This window comes from Halichoerus grypus, chromosome 1 (genome assembly GCF_964656455.1).
Source record: "Halichoerus grypus chromosome 1, mHalGry1.hap1.1, whole genome shotgun sequence".
NCBI lineage: Eukaryota > Metazoa > Chordata > Mammalia > Carnivora > Phocidae > Halichoerus > Halichoerus grypus.
Genome location: NC_135712.1, coordinates 194,861,219 through 194,873,954, shown reverse-complemented (window position 1 = coordinate 194,873,954; position 12,736 = coordinate 194,861,219). Strand labels below are relative to the sequence as shown.

General features: G+C 44.1%; 1 long non-coding RNA gene across 8 annotated transcripts in view; it reads left to right on the top strand.

Annotated features, from left to right (window-relative positions):
• The first annotated feature begins 6,017 nt into the window (after positions 1–6,017).
• The window catches only part of LOC118542381 (uncharacterized), an 88,702-nt gene continuing 81,983 nt past the window's right edge, over positions 6,018–12,736 (top strand). For all 8 annotated transcript variants that reach the window (XR_013449557.1, XR_004920560.2, XR_013449560.1 and 5 more), the window contains exon 1: positions 6,018–7,259. This is a non-coding gene — a long non-coding RNA (uncharacterized LOC118542381). The remainder of the gene's footprint in view (positions 7,260–12,736) is intronic.

Here is a 12,736-nt window from a genome sequence, read left to right as displayed (position 1 = left end):
TTACCCAAATTTGATGACAACCCTAAGGAATTCCCTGCTATCATCTATAATGAATCATGAACTTAAAAGATATTTCCTCATCTATCAATAAAAGAAGCAAATTTTGATTAACCACAATACAGGAAAGATAAATCATCTTTTCTCTTTATAGAAAAAATATACAGTCAACAAATACAGGGAAAAATATGATAGAGGTATGTTAGGCAGATGATAAAAATTACTGTTATTTTTCCAGATTTCATGATACTTGTAATACTTTTACATTTGTGATTTATTGCAATTTCTTTCCTCTTACATACCTAAATTTATATTTGGAGTTTTGTGTTCCTTTCCTTAAGTCAGGGATCCTCAAACTGTGTAAGTTTCAGGCTCTGAAAAACCCGGATCTGCCTTATAGCTAGCTAGCTAACTAACTAGCTAACTAGCTAACTAACTAACTAACTTATAGCTAGCTAGCTAACCTCAGAGAAATGATGCGAGTGTTCTGAATCTCAGTTTTCTCACAACAGAGTGAGGATCATATAGGTTCCCAGTTATCAGGTCAAGAGGCTCACATGAGATAACGAGGATGAACTATTTAGCACAGAATCTGGGATGTGGCAAACACTCCTTATTAGTATGTCCATCCATTCATTCAGTAGACTGATTCAGCACCTGAATGTTCAGGCACCGTGGTTTCAGCAGGGAACAAGATAGACAAAGTCTCTGCTTTCAAGAAGCTTAGGTTCTAGTTTATTCTAATTATTATTTTTCACTACTCTCATTATTGGGTCTCTTTACGCTCCTTCTAAAAAGGTTGTTGGCTCCTTACCTTTTTCACATGACATGGATTGAAGTTAATTTGTTTTGAAAATTATGTGCCACCCTTTAGATATATCTAAAGGGTGCAAAACCAGAGCTGGAAACTGACAACTCAACATCCTTTCTCATCCTGCGGTAGGGTGGGGCAGGCATTCACAGTTTGTGACTTGGCGTTCTGAGTGGCTAATGATAGAGGTGGAGCAGCTCACCGGGGAGCTCATCAGAGCATCTTGAAAGAGGCCTGTTGCTCACTTCCAGCTTCCCTTGGAACCTCAAGGTAGAAGAGACTTCTTGGAACTAGGACATATCGCTCGCTCACTTCTCTATGGGGCTACCTATTTTTGCAGAGTTTTCTGGGGTAACTCATCCTTTTGAAAATACTGTTTTCTGCACTAATAGCTTCTCAAAGCACAGCTTTCTAAAGCTGGAGAGAGGTCAGGAAAGAAGGCAGCATGTAGATTCTGAGGACCAGAGGGTTGGCTTTCCACTTGGACTCTCTGAGTCCAAGCATCTGCTGGAATTTATTTATAGGTTTACAGAAAGGGTCTTAGTTATTCTACAGCAGAAGCCCAGTGTACTGGCTTTGGTCCAGTTTTGGAAAGCTAAAATGTTTGACTCTTTTTGTTTTATTTTAGGCGTGTACTATACTGGTGGAATCAAATGAGGAAGCAGTGAGTTGTGAGCATAATGTGGGGATTTTTTTTGTTTTTTGCTTTTTTTGGTTTTGTTTTTTGTTTTTAATACGAATGACTTGGTCAGAGGTCTGATAATCATTTGGCCATTTAGTGGTAGCTACATTGAGTTCTTAAGAGAATATATTCATTCTCTTCTTGTACTGAGATTCTGTTTTTGACACCTGAAATTCAACTAATAGTTGGAATTCTGGGTCCCTAATTTTGAACAACCCTGGATACAGACTGTGAGCCCCTTCAGGGAAGGAACCTCATCTGCTGAGCTCTGGGAATCAGCAGGGTGCCGCATACTTAATAGGTCCTCAATAAATATTTCTTTTTTTTTTTTTTAAGTTTTATTTATTTATTTATTTGAGAGAGAGAATGAGATAGAGAGAGCATGAGAGGGGGGAGGGTCAGAGGGAGAAGCAGACTCCCTGCTGAGCAGGGAGCCCGATGCAGGACTCGATCCCGGGACTCCAGGATCATGACCTGAGCCGAAGGCAGTTGCTTAACCAACTGAGCCACCCAGGCGCCCCCTCAATAAATATTTCTAAGTGAAGGAACGAATGATGAATGAATAAAGGAGCATGTAAGTGAACGGCATTTCCATGATGGAGAAGGAGGCCTCCTCTACCAGAATAAGCTCATATGGTATTCATTTAAAGCATGCTAAGGGAAGACTCTGTTAAATACAAAGTTCACTTCAATAATCAATGTTGTGTTTTGAGAATAAACCACTTCCTGTATTGATAGGGAATAAACTGTTTTGCAGCTTTAGCTGCATTTCTCCAAACGAGAAACATTCAAATACGTGTCAAGGTAACCGAGCTGTTTGCTAAGGGTTGGTATAGGCCCCTGACTCGGGTCATGAGATTTAAGTCAGAGAACTTTGGCTCTAAACTGAGCTCTGACACACACCAGCTCCCTGGTCTTGACTAAGTTACCTAAGCTCTCTGAGTTTTCTCATCTGTGTAATGGGAATAGTAAGAATGACTTCATACAGTTATCGGAAAGATTGAATGAGACAATGCTTGGCACAAAGTAAGTGTCCAGTAAAAAGTTCTCCCCCTCCACCTCCCTCCCATTCCTTCCTCTTCCTCATCCCTTCCCTCTCCTGCTAATTAAGCTGAGCATTGGCAATTTCTCCTGCTCACTTCCTCAGCTGACCTCCCCTGGAAGTAAGGTAGAGTATGGGGCAACTTTCTGGAGGCCACCATTCAATCCCACCTGGCAGTAACATTTTTGTATAGCTTTTGAATGTTCAGAGAGAAAGCACATAGAGATTTTGTATCCCTAGATTTTATAAAAGAGTTCAGCACTTACATTTTTGCTCATTTACTTAGTGACTGTCCCCCTCCTACACCCACCCTCCCCACCAAGTTGGATCTCACCAGCATTCCAAATCCTCTGGGATTGCTCTGAGCTCCTTTTTCTTCTTGGAAGTCAAGCCTGCTTTTATTTTCCTTTTCAGAGATTTTACTAGGTGAGAAATTGACACTGAAGACAGTTTCCTTAGGGCTTGGGCCTTGAAGGTGACTGACTTTTTAAAAGCTATTAGTGATGTAGAAACCAAGCAAAACCTGCCCTTCTGGAGAGAGCCCACACCTCTCTAAAGCTACCCTTTCTCCTGGCTCCTCCCACCCTGACAATCCAAGGTCAGGCTCATCCATGGCAGCGGCTTGATTTTGCTCATTTTGTACATTATTTATGTAACATGCGGGTTGCGAGGGAGTGTGGATGTAGATGATTCATAGGCACAAGCAGTTGGAAACAGATTGCAGAGGCCCAGCTCCTTCACTTGGGTGTCCCCCACCCCCTGCCCCCCCAAGCTGCTTCATGTGCTACTTCCTGCCTGCCCTGCCCTGGCTGCTCAGGCTAAATGCTGTCCTTGGCCCCCCACAGCCCTAAGGAGCAGGGAGCATGCTGGCCCTTTAAGGCCCTAAACCTGCAACAGATTCTGGGGACACACCCACTTCCTCAGATGTAATTCTCATTAAAAAAAAAAACCTACACCATAAAATAGCATAAGGAATTCTGAAAAAGTTATGATGACTACTTCAATGCCTATTTTTTGAAATATCAAGTTCTTTAAAAAAAAGTTTCATTTTCATGTTGCTGCCCCTCCTTTCTTGGCATGCCTGGCCCCGTGCTTTGCTTGCCTCTTGGGCAGCCCCGTGACAGTAGGCATGCTGTTCTCTATGGCTAAAGCGCAAGGGAACCTCTTCTTAACTTTCTAAGAGCTCTGTCCCACCTGGGAGACCTGCCCTCAGGTGACATCCAACACTATCTGGTGCATTGGGAGGCACAGACCGTGGAGTTAGACAGGCTTAGTCAGACGACTCATTAGCTCTGTGTATTAGCCAGCAATTGTGAAAATAATGCCTCGGAACAAAACCAACCCAAACCTCCGTGGCGCATAAAGCATTTATCACTCACCCTTCAGGGATGGTCGGCCAGGCAGCTCTGCTGATCTTAATAATCTTCTTCACATAACTAGGGGGTATAAGACAGCTGATTTAGGATGGCCTAGGCTGGGATAATGGGATGTCTTGACTCTGTGCCACTTAGCTCCCAGCCTCCAGAAGGCTAGCCTGGGCATGCTCTCATGGCAATGGTAGACCAAGAGTGAAAATAGCCCTAGTCATTCACGCACTGTGGAAGCATCACATTTGCTAACATCTCATTGGCCAAAGAAAGTCACATGGTTGAACCCAGAGTTGGAGTAGATGGAACCCTACAAAGTTATGTGGCTAAGAGCTTGGAAACAGAAAGAGGTGAAGAATTTGGGTCATTTTTGCAATCTACTATACTGTGTGACCTTGGAAAATTTAATTGACCTCTCTAAATGTGACTTTCCCCTTCTTTTGAAATAGAACACTCATGATCCCTAGCCATCAAAGCTGTGTGAGGATCAAAGGAGAGCACTGGGTTGAATGGGTGTGACTCATGGCTGTTTAAGCTCACAAAAGTACTATGAAACTGGTATTAACCAAGTTTCCAGGCTAAAGAGGGTACATGCATACTCTTGTGGCTAGTTTCTCCATTAGCAGATGAGGTACTATATTACTCAGGGTTCTCCTGAGAAACAGTACCAACAGGATATATATATACAGGGAGAGTGAAATTTATTTTAAAGGAACTGTTTCATTTGATTGTAGAGGCTTGGCAGGTCCAAAATCTGCAGGGCAGGTAGGCAGGAGATTTAGGGGACAGTTGCAGTCAAGTCCGAAGGCAGTGTGCCGGCAGAATTCCTTCTTGTTCAGAGGAGGTCAGTCTTAGTTCTGCGAAGGCCTTCAACTGATTGGATGAGGCCCACCCACTCTATGGAGGGCAAGTTGCTTTACTCAAAGTCCACAAATTTACATGTTCATCTCATCCAAAAAACACCCCCACAGAAACATCCAGAACAATGTTAGCAAATACCTGGGTGCCACGGCCCAGCCAAGTTGATACCTAAAATTAACTATCATAGGTATACTCTGGGCCCGGGTCTAACTTAATTATGAGGTCCATGAATATTTAAAGAGTGCCTACTGTGTGCCTGGAACTAGGTGTTACCCATTGGGATAGAGCAGGTTAATAAGCTGCCAATCCTGCGTTCAAAGAAGTGGCAATCTTGTGAGCAGTAACCAGGCAGGTAAGACAATGAGCCTGCGGAAAGCTGTGGGGAGCTTCGGGGGAGCGTGCTTCCGCTCGGAAGGAGGCTTTTGGTGTGCATCCGCTCACTCAACCCCCTCCGCAAGCCCCGTAGGCGGGCACTGTCGGCCCTAGGGCGCAGGCGCAGGAGAGGAAGCTGAGGCGTGGAGGGAGCGGGCGAGCTGTGTGGCGGGTCACTTAGCTAGTGAGTGCGGAGCCCAGACTGAGTTCATCCCTCCCCGGTGCCCCGATGCCCCGATGCCCCGATGCCCCGCGGAAGCCTGCGGACACCAGGAGAAGCTGCGGGAGCTCAGCTGCCCTCGGGGAGCCGAGCCCTCCCGCCCCGGCGGGCTTGTTGGGCTTGTTTGCGCCCTCGCTTCCTGAGCCTCTGGGATGTGGGCGGCAGATAGGCCACCAGTATTATCCTGGAGTCTGCGAGTCCATCTTGGGAAACAACCCTCCCAGTGTCCTCGTCTTTAAAGGGACAAATGAGCATGTGTCTGTGTGTAGGTAGAGAGAGGGACGATTTGAGCTCTTTCCAGGAAAGCCCCCTCTTCATCCATATTCTGCTCAGGGACATGCTCTGGGTGAGTGTGTGTACAGACATACAGATGTAATATTTTCAGACTTTATCTACTTCCAAACTGCTCACAGCAGGGGTGCAGATGGAGCTGTATGCTACCCGAGGTGGGAGAAGCATGCTCCCCACATGAGGACTGCTCCTATGTATGTTGAAAGCAGGCTCTCCTCTAAGGGGCTTTGCTCCCTAGCCGTCAGCGGGCCCTCCGTGGCTGTGCACACGTTAGCCGTTGGTTTGGTGCATGCCGGCCAGAAGCCTGACCTGACCCACAGATGAAGAACCTGTGGAGGCGAGGGAGAAGGGGGCGCTTTATGTAAGTGGTTTTTAGACAGATGGAAGACTCATTTTAATTGCATAAGGAGCAGTTTTTCGTAAGTAGAGATGTAGGTCCTTTTGCAGACCTGTGCTAGACAAATCTTTGCTGCGGCGGCTTTTCTAAATGCACCTTTATCTCCATGAGAATTGCTCATCGGTGTGTTGAGTTGTGTCTGGGCCGTTTGCTGCTCCTGCAGAGGCTCAGCAATTCTCCGCAAGCCCCCTACTCGGTGCAAGTTCACCCCAGTGCTGACAACGTCTTCTAAAGAGTCTTGAGCCAGGGTGTAACCGAAATGGTGGATTTGAGAATGGACTGGTGGATGTTCATAACATGGGCCAGTGGGCTGTTTGAACAAAAACGAGGTTAGAGCAACGGTTTTCAAATTGTGGTCCCGTGGGTGGCCTAGCTTCAGGGAGCCCATCGGGCTCTCTGTCTTTGCCCCATTGGAGTCCACCGTTGACAGAACTTCCAAGTTCTCCCAGAATAGGCACCCTGAGACCGAGAGGACCCTGGATTCCAGCAGCCCCATCTGTAGAGCTCATGCTGGGAGCCAACTTCAGTGCCCTCGGCTCAGGGACCTGAAGGGAGAGGCAAGCTGTCTGGACATGACTTGGGCTGAAGAATTCTGAGTATAAGAAGAAAAACACCAGCTTGGATCATGGGGTTCCTAGGCAGCTGTACTCAAGGTGAAATCATGTATCCCAGCTGTTTATTTTATCAGAGGCAAGTGAGTAAAACCTGATCTTCTTCAGCAGGAAGCCGCTTATGCAAGCGCACCGCTCTGTGGGATGAGATTTTCCCAAGAAAGGACAAAGAGGTTTGAGGTAGCTTAGAGGGAGACCCTTTGCCCAAGGCCGTTGCATGCTGGCGGGGGGAAGGAAGTTCACCTCAGGTGTGGGTTTTTGTAGGCACTGTGCCATTTTGTTGATCTTTGTATAGCTGGTGCGCTTCATTGAGAGGCACACAATAGATGTTTGATAGATGGATGAATGACTCTATTGAGACCAGACGGAATGGAGGCGGCCTCAACCAAAATAATCCTTCCCAACTATAAACCAGTGCTCAAAACCAAGTTCCTGTGCAGGTTACTGGGGTCGGCTGTCTCGGGGAGCAAGGAAGAGAGCAGAGCTTCCCGGCCATTGCCACTGGCCTCTTCACACTGCTGGTCCGAGATCTGACGAAGTCCAGATGTCCTTCTCTGGCCTGTCCATCTGCACCAGGATATTTCTTCCTTGGAACTTTCGCCTTCCCCGTAAGTAGCACATGGTTTTTTTCCTCTCTGCGTCTTTGCGCGTTTTGTCACCTCTGCCCAGAATGCCTCCCCCAACCTAGTGTCCCCTCACCTGGCCTCCCTCACACATCTCACGCTTCTGTACAGGCCGGCTGGGGTGGATGGGGACCCTCAGGCTTTGGAGCCAGGCTGCTTGGACTTCTGTGCTGGGGTTACTACTTAGTACTTGCGACCTTGGCGGGTTGTCCAAGTCACCCAATCATTCTGGACCTCCATTTTTTTGTCTGGAAAACAGGAATTATGGTAATAGTACCCAAGGCAGAGGATTGTTTTAAGATTGAATTAGTGAGTACACAGAACAGAGCCTGGAACATGGCTCCTAGTTCCTATCAGCCACCATTTCCCTTGTCTTCTGTACCCCTGTTTGAGTTGTTTTCTCCTCTACCTCCACTATTTTGTTCTCCCCTCTTTCCAGCTGAGCACTTGGGCTGGCCCCCTTCCTTATTCGACAACTCCCAGGGGCCCTCCAACACCCACGCGACGACACTCAAAATCTCCTTAGCAGAATTCAAGGCTTTCCATTTTCCAGGCCAACCAGTTTTGCCGATCTGCTTCCCCTACATTTCCTGCCCCGTTCCTGATGTTTCTGCCTAAACGCACTCAATCTTTGTTCCCAGGCAGGCTCTGCTCTCTCTCACCTCCTTGCTCTGGCTGGCCCTGTTCTTGTCCCACGTCTGCCTGCTCAGACCTCCGCACTTGGGGGACGGGGGGCGGGGAAGCAGTAGCCAGCATTTCACAGCTGACCTTCCTTGATCTGCAGGCTTCAGATACTTTTAGTTTGGTTTTGGAGGTCAGATTCTGCACTCACATTAGAAAGGCAGTGCATCCTGCGCTCATATTCAGAGATACATTCGTGCATTGTAGCAAACCGAAACCCATCACCTTTCAAGCTTATAAAAGGTTAATGCTCCCTCATCACCCAAAGTACCCTGATTTGCTTGCCTCCTTGTGACATTGGTTTTATTACCCCAAATTTGGTTACTTCCAGGGCCAGCAACGGTCATCTTAAGGGATTTTAATTTAGAAAATAGGAAGGAGGCAACTTATGTGATAGAGTCACTGCATCTTATTGTCCCTGAATACGTATGGCTTTTAAAATCACCATTTAATGATTGGTTTGTCACAGAAAATGCTTATCATAGAATGTTAGCTGAAAAAAACCCAGAATGCAAAATCGCATTTACAATATGATCATAACTGTATGAATCACGTGGGTCAGGACTGGAAGAGGCTATGGGCAAATGACAGTAGTTTGATTTGTTGGGAAAATGGGATCGGAGATGACTTTTTTCCTTTTACCATCACTGTGTTAATGTTTCTACTATTACACAAAATAAAAATATCAACTAATGTTGATAGCTACCATTTGTTGTTATATTAATAATTCAGTAATAAGTGTATGTTTGATCTGAGCCACTGAGTTCTGCATTTTACCATTTAATGCTCCTGTGAGGTGGGGATGTGTATCTCTGGCGCGTGGGCAAGAGGTAAAGGGGTCTCCCAGGTGGCACAGGGCACTGAGGACACAGACAAGCAAGCCTTCCACACCATGGCTTCTCTCACTTTAAACCTTCTTATTCAAATAAAACCAAACAACTTGCCACGAATCAATTTTAGAACAGTTACAGAAGGAAGAAAATTACAAAGAAAAAAAAAACCCACTTTAAAATAAAAAGTAATCTGTAATGTCAACACCAAGAAATCCGTGTGTACGTCTTGGACATACATTCTAGGGCATTTCCTCTTGTGGCTGCCATAGTGATCTTCCCGCATATCTCTCCCTGGGAGCTGTTAGTGTGTTTCTCTCATTTGGGAAGTGCAGAAAGAGGAGAAATACTTGTTCTAGAGGCTAGAGCCTAGAACAGTCATGAAAATACTGTTGGATGGCAGAATTTCCTCTCCTACAGTCTAAGATAAGAATTACTGAGGAACTGGAGCTTTGGATGGAATGAGTCAACTCTACAGGATAGAATGAGGCAGGATGAAAGGTGACATTGTGCCCATGTGGCTGTTCTAACTCTCATACTTCCAAGGGGAGCAGATATATTCCAGGAACTCGTGCAAATCTTTTTTAACTAAAAATTGATCTTTAAACAATGTAGGCATATCAGGATGAAGAATGGAGACCATGTCATTCCAAAAACTCCATAAAATTGTAAGCAATTAAGAAGCGCTCAAAGACTCATGGATTTCCTATACTGTTAGTGCCATCAGGAGATAATCCAGACTTTCCTAATATCTTCATTTGATTAAAATAGTTAATATCTTCTGTACTGTTTAGGCTTATATAAAAATAATTTCTTTATTGGTCTAGCAATGATTGCCATCTTCATTGGGCATTTAGTTCTGTCATTCTGACAAGTTTATGAAGGGTTTGTGTGTTGGCAGTACAACTGAGCTGTTAGAGACTTATCTTTTTATTCACTCATTTATTCATTTACTTATTCATCTAGTAAATACTCGTCAAAAAACAACCACATAAAAATCCTTCCTTGTGCATATATTATAAAATTATAGTCAAGGGCATTTCCTATTGTGTGTATTAATGTTCTATGCATGAAATCCACATGAAAAGTTTCTTTAAGAATTAAGTTCCAGTAAAACACTTGAGCTCTCCTTTTTTTTTTTTTTTTTAAAGATTTTATCTATTCACTTGACAGAGAGAGAGAGAGAGAACAAGCAGGAGGAGTAGCAGACAGAAGGAGAGGGAGAAGGAGGCTCCCCACGGAGCAGGGAGCCCGACGTGGGGCTCAATCCCAGGACCCTGGGATCATGACCTGAGCTGAAGGCAGTGGCTTAACCAACTGAGCCACCCAGGTGCCCCAAAACACTTGAGCTCTCCTGAGTTATACCAAGCTTTCTCCTTTCTGATAATAGCCATTTATTGCTACGTTTCCCATTTTGCCCTGGCTGTCAGGAAGTTGAGAGATATGCATGATGCTCAGTCACAAGCATTGTATTAACCTCATGGTTGGTATATTTATCCCTTTCTCTTTTCCTGGCCCTGATTTTCTGCTTTATTAACCTTAGTATATATCTATTCCCTTGACAGCCCACCTCAGTTCTTTTTGGAAAAAGTTGGGGAGTGGGGCATAGTTCAAGACAGTGCTAGACATCCTCATCAAGTGCCTCCATGTTGGAACTAGGGGGAAGTGATGGTTGTACAAGATTGTGAATGAAATAAATGCCACTGACCTGTACACATTAAAATGGTTGATTTTATGTTAGGTGAATTTTACCGCAATAAAAAAATTGAAAAAGAAATCGTATCAGTGACTTTGATGATGATAATGCTGATGGTGATGACTAGGCGCGAATCAAAGTCAGAGTGTTTTCCATGATGGCCGATGGGAACCACGGGAAAGTCATCCAAGGAATCTGCCTCATTGCTTTAGAAGAGCAATAATTAACATGGGTGTGTGTACAAGGCATTCACATAGCTGGCTTTGAGAATGAGAACTCTCCCATTTTCATCCCTTCTCCAGCCATCTTAAAAAAATAACAGAACAGCTTTGTTATTTTAAAATTGCATAAAAAGAAATGTTCGTTGTGGGGAAATCACCAATAATAATAATAATAAGATACCCATAAAAGTCACCTATATTTTTAATAGCCAGAAAGAACCACTGTTAACATTTTGTGTGTACCTTCTAGACTTCTGTATTGATTCCTTGATGCATGCATTTGATCATCCATCTATCTACCTTTTCCAAAATGTGGTCCCTAGAACACCAGCCTCATGATTAATTAAGTCTAGAAGATGGGTCACCGAAGTACCTCCTCTTGGAGGCTCATGATGGACATTAGCACGCTCTAAGATTTGAGAAATTTAGTAGCAAAGAACTTCATTCACTATGATTAATCTAGAGTTTTTCCAATGTGCTTGGAAATGGAATCCTTCTTTTCTGTAACTCAAGGCATGAATGTGATGTTTCACCGAAGCCAAGGGAGCTAAGGAATACTTGATCGTAAGTCCTAGTTCATATTTAGTCTATTTGGTCATACTAGAGAGACTGCCTGAATTGATTCTATGGAGTAACTTTCTCTCCATATCAGTTCCATACTCCTAAAACATAATTCTTAATGACTGCATAGAATTCTGTTGTATGGGTGTCCCATGGCTTGCAGAATCAATACCTCATTGCTGAGATTTGGATTTTTCCCATTTTGGCACTCATAATGAATATTATTATTGCTGACTAAGGCCCACCTCTAAAACATCCCTTCCTTTGAAGTTTGGTTTTCCTGGGGAGTAGTATCTGCAGGTTCTCCATGAGCGCTTTTGTTTATTTATTTGTTTTTACCTCTACTTTAAAGGAAAACTTTGGAAAGAGAGAAAGGTATAAAACAGTAGGAGTAGAAGGGTGGGAAGAGGGGATGGTTTGCTGCTGAATTGGATTTTAAAAACTTTTTAGAAAATATATATATATATATTTTTAAATTTTATTTTATTACGTTAGTCACCATACATTACATCATTAGTTTTTGATGTAGTGTTCCATGATTCATTGTTTGCGAATAACATCCAGTGTTCCATTCAATACGTGCCCTCCTTAATACCCATCACCGGGCTAACCCATCACCCCACCCCCTCCCCTCTAAAACCCTCAGTTTGTTTCTCAGAGTCCATAGTCTCTCATGGTTCATCTCCCCCCTCTGATTTCCACCCCCTTCATTTTTCCCTTCTTACTATCTTCTTCTTCTTCTTCTTTTTTTTTTTTAACATAGACTGTATTATTTGTTTCAGAGGTACAGGTCTGTGATTCATCAGTCTTACACAATTCACAGTGCTCACCATAGAAAAAAATATATATTTTTTATCTTGTGTGTCTATGGCCAGAATTCTGGCCTAGCTCTTGCCCACTCCAGGAAGGGCCTAATGTTCTGGGACAGCTGAGCTAGATTTTCTAGTTTAGATTTGTAGGTCTAGAGCCTCAAGCAAAGGTTAGGAACTCATGGAATGTGGGAGCAATTTGTGAGTTGTGTGGTATGAACCTTTCCATGAGCACATACCCCGTTTTTAAAGGGCGGCATCAGCCCCACTGGTATATAGAAGGATTGATGGTATAGAAGATGATTTTTCAGTGGCGTTTTGTGGGCATGGGTCAGGTGATGAGAAAGTAATTCCTTTTTTTTTTTTTAGGATCTTTTTATTTATTTATTTATTTATTTATTTATTTATTTATTTATTTATTTGAGAGAGTGTGTGAGAGAGAGCATGAGCAGGGGGTGGAGGGGCAGAGGGAGATGGAGAAGCAGATTCCCCGCTGAGCAGGGAGCCTGACGCAGGGCTTGATCCCAGGACCCTGGGATCATGACCTGAGCTGAAGGCAGATGCTTAACTGACTGAGCTACCCAGGTACCCCAGTAATTTCCTTTTCAATTCTTGTTCAGTCCTCCTGACATTTTTTAAGGAGCCAGTCTCAGTTTGGTGCTGG